This window comes from Marmota monax, unplaced genomic scaffold, assembly GCF_021218885.2.
Source record: "Marmota monax isolate L192 unplaced genomic scaffold, Marmota_monax_Labrador192_F-V1.1 WCK01_AAM20220418_F8-fsc00161, whole genome shotgun sequence".
Taxonomy (NCBI): Eukaryota; Metazoa; Chordata; class Mammalia; order Rodentia; family Sciuridae; genus Marmota; species Marmota monax.
In genome coordinates this window covers 495,855-501,854 of record NW_026693511.1, presented here as the reverse complement: position 1 = coordinate 501,854, position 6,000 = coordinate 495,855, and the positions used below count along the sequence as shown (strand labels likewise).

General features: G+C 47.7%; 1 protein-coding gene across 1 annotated transcript in view; it reads left to right on the top strand.

Moving 5' to 3' along the window:
- The first annotated feature begins 2,478 nt into the window (after positions 1 to 2,478).
- Positions 2,479 to 6,000, top strand: part of Rassf4 (Ras association domain family member 4) — a 35,165-nt gene continuing 31,643 nt past the window's right edge. The window contains exon 1 of the mRNA XM_046458389.2: positions 2,479 to 2,619. The gene's annotated coding sequence lies outside the window, so the exon portion shown is untranslated. The remainder of the gene's footprint in view (positions 2,620 to 6,000) is intronic.

The window sequence follows — 6,000 nt, the reverse complement described above, 5'->3', positions numbered from 1 at the left end:
TCTACTGGGGGGACTCTGATTCTTAAAAATTTCCATCCAAAAAAGGTCAAGAGGGGCAGGGTTACAAGGACAGGTAAGGTAACTCAATCCCTGGGGATGTAGGAAGACATGCCCACACACATGAAGACACATTTGGCAACATTTTTAGGACTCTCAAGATCGGGGCCACCATCTACAGCCACTTTGATGCGGCCAGACCACTGGAAGTGACCAACAGAGCCTCAACTAATCAGGAGAGGAAAATGCTGGTCACATGACTTGGGGCCCTCCCACATTCATCCTCCATCAAATCCTCTCTCTCCCACATAATTTCCCCCTCTCTCTTAGCCCAGAAGTAGATGTTATGGCACTGCTAGCTTCAAAGGAAGCTGACTGAGATGGATTTTTTCATTCTTTTGACTGTGATACACAGTGAGAAACACATTTTATGTCACAGCCTAATACACACAATTGAAACACAAATGACACAAGCCAAGTTTTATGAAACACAACTTACAATGCGTGCTGTATACTGATGTTTTCTCATCTATTCTTTTAAGTATGAGTCTCAACACCCACTTGATTAATCTCATGACCCATTATCAGGTTATATGTATAGTATAAAAAATGCAAGCAATCTTGATCCATTGCTAGGGCCTGGCATGTTGCTGCTCCAAACAAAGTGATTTCTCTCCTTTCTTTCTCTTTTTTTTCCTTCCCTTTTATTTTCCTTCCTTCCTTCCTTTTTTTTTTCATTTTTTTCTTTTCCAAAGGAGAAGGGAATGATTAAGAGTACTCACAGTATCTGTAGCATTCATCATAAGTGAGGGGAGTGGCAGAGAAGGTTCTATGGAATACTGAAAAGCAAGGTGACCCCTCCTTCTGAAAGAATAGAGGATCCTGCTATGGATCATGTGAAATGCAAGTAGAAACACCCACTGCCTGGCAGACTCACAGAATTGCAAGATCCCTGATACGAAGCACTAACACAGTGTCTGACATACAATGGGTGCACAGGACACATGGGTTTGCTTCCCAAGCTAAATCACCACTCCAGGCTAGAAGAGCATTAACTGTGACAATGAATCATGCTCAAGTGCTGGGAAACCTTAGGGAAACCAAATATCTCCTGGATGTTCTCTTTACTTTTCCTATTGGAAATTAATTAATTTTGGGGATCTAATGCTGAGAAGTTGAGAGGTTGAATTTTATGTGTTGGTTTTAAAAACCTTTAAGAAGCATCCAATTATTGTTCTCAGCTTTAATGTGTCTGACTTCTGGGTTGTAGAAGGACAAATGTCAGCAACCACAGGGAACCCTGGACCCGGTAGAGGATGGGTCATTCTTCAAGAATACAAGCAAAGTAGAGATGGGGGAACTCCTCAATTGATCATCTTTAGTGCCTTCACATTTTTTAAGTAAGAAAACAGGCCCAGAAGCGTTGCAACATGGGCAGGATCACGGAGGGAGGCAGTAGATGGCATAATCTCTTTGCTCCCAATCCAGCAGTCCTAACAACCATTAACACAGCCCCACTGAACTGAGGTCCTGGGACCCATTGACTCAAATCCCAAGTTGAATGTGACACATATACACCTGCATTTTTTAGAAGATCTCTATCAGATTTTAAAATGGTCCTGTGAACCTGGAAAAATTAGGAAACACAGACTGAGCAAAACTAAAATGACTTATGTTGAGGCTGAGGCCAAAAAGTTCGGAGGTCAGGACTTGGAATGATGAGATAAAACAGAAACTGCTAACCATAAGATACGCTCCCAATCCTGCCAACCCTCACCACAGAAACAGTGAATTCTTTCACTTTCCCTGAATGGCCTGTGGTTTTTCTGTCCTTTCTGCTTCAATGCCTGTAAAGATTAACTTTTTCCTTTCTTTTCCTTTCCTTTCCTTTCTTTTTTTCATAGAATGAGAGTTATTACATGATACAAAAGTTATTGAACAGGCCATGCCAAGCAAATCGCCAGACTGCATACAGGTGCCCCTTGCACAATAAATAACAAAGGCTCGAGTGTTTATTGATAAGTCCCCCCTCCACTCCCCGCCCCACACCATCCCAAGAAGCAAAAGTAATAGCGGCGCCTGCGCAGCGGCCTTTGTTGTAAACCAAAGGGTCCACATCATCCAAGGGTCCACATTATGCAAGGGTCCCCTAGACGCTGTCAGCAGACCCGGTTCTTTGGGGCCAGGTCGAGCTGCTTTTCTTCGCGCATCCTGGAACGCCCTCGGGGACCACAGATTCGGGTCTCGCGGCGCGCCAACCGGTAGTCCGAGGACACCCGGCAATCAGTACGCAGACGTCCCAAACCTTCCCCATCCACCCTCCGGCACCGCCAGGCGCCAGGTCTCCGCGGGTGCCCAGGGCGGAGCGGGGCGGTGCACAAGAACGGTCCCATCCGCCAGTGAGAGGTAAGGGGCTAGTCCAGGACGGGAGGGGAGGGAAGGATGGGGAGGTGCCATTGGCTGGATAGGGGTAAGGGCGGGGCGAGGGGCGGGCCGGGTCCCAGTGCAGCAGAGCCGGTGGACCGCAGGCGCTGCGGGCTCAGCTCCCATGCGGGCGCAGCTCTGGTTGGAGGCTGGGACACGGCTCTGGCAGTGGCTTCTGGATGGAGCGATGACTGGACGGTGAGTGATGCCCGGGCAGGAGTGTTAGTGGGCGTCCATGGAGCACCACACCCCCGAGCCCCGGGCTGTCACCCGGCAGATGCGCTGGAGCCTGGGCACTTGTGCCCTTTGACCGTTGCGCGCGGAGTCTCCTCCCACTGCCAGCCTGGCGCATTGCGGGCTTCGGGCCCAAAGCTTTCAATGGGCACTGTGCCTGGCACCTCCTTCAAGAGGAAGTCACTTTAGGAGCTAAGATATTAGCATGATAGGTGAGTGCGGTCTCAGGCTTCACCTGTGCCCACCTCAACCCTCACCTCAGTCAGTCTCCTAGAAGAATAGATCCTAGAGTTGGGAAGAGAGCTTCAGAGCACTTTTGCACAACTCTCTGATTTCACAGATGGAAAACCGAGACCAAAATATAGGCAGAAAGAGGGGCTTGTCTCACAATCGCTATTTGTGGAGGGTTCGCCTTCTACTAGACTCTGTGTTAAGGGTTTCAACACAATATACCGCACACTCTGCGGCACTGTGATATTGACACTTTCATTATCCCCATTTTCAGATGAAAAACTGAGGCTTAAAGAATTACAGAAGTGTCTACCCTTACTCAGAAGAGCCAGTGGTAGAGCAGGAATTTAAACTCAGGGCTGGCTGTGCCTTCAGGCCTCCTTCACCCCACCCCCTGGCTTTGAAGCTTATACAACCTGCTTCCCTGCTCTTCCTGTGTCTGAACCTACATTGTTGAAGGATGCCTTAATGTTATCATGAGTCTGGCATAACCCTGACAAGGGAGGCCTCCTCTCATACCAGGCCAGTGCCAGGCCAGCCAGCACTTTATTAAAACTCAGTAAGCAGAGATTTAGAAACCCTATTTCACATGGGAATTAAATGAGGTCATGCAGCAAATGAGGCCTGGGATTCTGGAATTCAAACCCAAACAGGTTAGACTCCAAAGTTTGCCACCACAGTGGCAGAAGGGACCCTCACTGTCTTCACTATACTTAGCTGTGTCAATCAAAATCTGTTGTCAGAAATGATGAAAACAAAAAAATAAAAACTGAAAGTGAATACTGTAACCAACAGGTAAATGCAAGTCTGCAGACCTCCTGATCCTCTGTGTAGTTCCTGGGCTACTGTCACTGGGACTGGAGGTTCTAGGGAAAAGAAAGGAGTATGCAGAGGAGAGAGGGAGAGAAGAGAAGATGAAATGCATTGCAAATAGGTGAAAAAGTTGCTGGCTGTAAGTTGTAATGGGGTGCATTTCACCACTTTGTCAGTGTATGATCAGTTTGTCTTTATTAGTTCTAGTCATAATTCTGTGTGTAGTGTGGTGTTTCCAGACTTGTCATTGAAAGTAAGGTTGATGCACAGATTAAAGTGTCCATCTGAACCCCAGGAGCCTCTAGTGGTGGGGGGACCTGGAGGTAGAGAACAGAATTAAGGTTCAGTATCACCTTGGGTCAGGGCCACCTGGATCATGGCAGATAAAAAGCATGAACAGAACTTGGGTGTGTGTCATTTTATTAATGCAAAGCCTCAGATGGCCTCTGTGAGGCCATCTGAGGCTTTGCAGCCCTGGGGATCTGATTCTGGTTTCATGAGTACACTCAGTCTTTTTCCTCACTCATAGTCACTTCTGCAAGAAGATAACTCTCATCCTCTTTGAATTTTACATTCCCATTTCCAGAGCCTTATTGTTTCTCTGGAGCCCCTAGAACTCCTGACTCCCAATGTCAACAGTGATGTTAATGGGAGCTTCTGTTTATTATAGATGAGTCCATACTATGCCCATCTGAAAGGTCTCATTTGCCTTCATAAAATTCATCTAGAATTATAATTATTTGATAAATGAGAAACCAGAGAGGTTCAGAGGGGGAAGGGAACTTGCCAGGGGTCATACAGCCAGAGAAACACAGAACAGAGCTTTGAGCTCAGCGCATTACAAAGGTTGAGAGGTTATCTTCTCACAGAGTACACTGAAGAAAATATTTTGAAATTGTTTTAAAGTAAATTAACATCAAGTAGGAAGTGGGTGCACTTCCCAAAATGTCTGTAGTTTTCTCATTTCTGCTAAAGGGGAACTTCGAGTTTCCTAGGTCTCCTTTTCTGTGTCCAGCCTCCTTCCCCAGCATATACAACTGATGGAAATCTCTTAAACTCCCTCTCCTTGACTTGCCTGGCCTTGGAGAACACAGATGGGATGTCACAGAGCCCAGGAATACACTGCTTGGAAGAGTCCTGAAGACATTCTAGTCCAGCTACCACTAAACTCTGGCAAGATCCAGGCCCCAGAGATGCACTGCCTACTGAGGTCATATACCAAGGTTGATGCCACTGCAAAACATACCCATCTCTCTGATGCTCCTCTGCCTCCTCTTTTTCTTGCTGTGACACATTTCAGTACAGATTCTCAGCCTGGGATCTAGGGACTCTAGGGATACATGAAAGCAGTCTCCCTGGCCCTTCTTCAATAGTGTGCAAGTTTAGTGTATATGTGTGCACACGTACACTCATGCAGTTTTCTGAGGAGAGTGTGGTAAGTTTTCAAGAGACTCATAAGGACTCCATGAGCCAAAAAATTCTGAGATCCACTGTGCCTCCCAGGGAACCATTCCCAGCAGCTTCCTGTGGTACACAGCCTGGGGCAGAGGTAGCACGGGTAGGACAGCTATGGAGATTGCCCAGGGCAGCCAGGCTGCAAGCACTTGTTGGCAAGAGCTTAGAGGGTCTGCCCTTCTGCTATGCACCCCTGGCCCCAGACAGTTGGGATGTTGTCTAGCTACCATACTAAGTACCTTAATACTAAGCTATTTCTGGGAGGATCTTTCTTTCCACAGATCCCCTGTTCTATAGACAGGAGGTAAACCTTATTTGTGGTGGCGGACACAGAGCCAGGGAATTTGGGTATAAAGTATTAAGAAGGGACAGTAAGATTGGAAATGGCTTTCTTATTCCAGATTGCTGTGACTTGCAAACAAGGGCAGAAAACAGAACCGAGCCCTGGGAGTCTGGGGGAGGGCCATCAGGAAGCATTAGGAGGATGGCCAGTCTGCTGTATGCATGGGGGACAAAAATCAGGCTCTTCAGAGAAAGGGGAGGTCCAGGAATCTGAATGGGCTCAGGGAAACCCTTCAGGGGAAGCCTAGGACTGTGGAGGGTTAGGGATCCAATAGAGAAGAGCTGGTTTGGTCAGCCCAGAGTGGAGGGAGCAATGGCTGCGTCTGCCTCTCCTGCACTTCCCAGGCTTCTGTCACTTCCATCGGACTGTGTGCTGCATCCTCTAGCGCTTCCCAGCTGGCGCAACTGGAGCTGGGTCAGGAGGCTGAACCAGAGGTGGGTGATGGTAGGGGTGGAGAGAAAGGGAGGGGGGACATTGAAACTGAACAGCAGGAGAGAACAGCA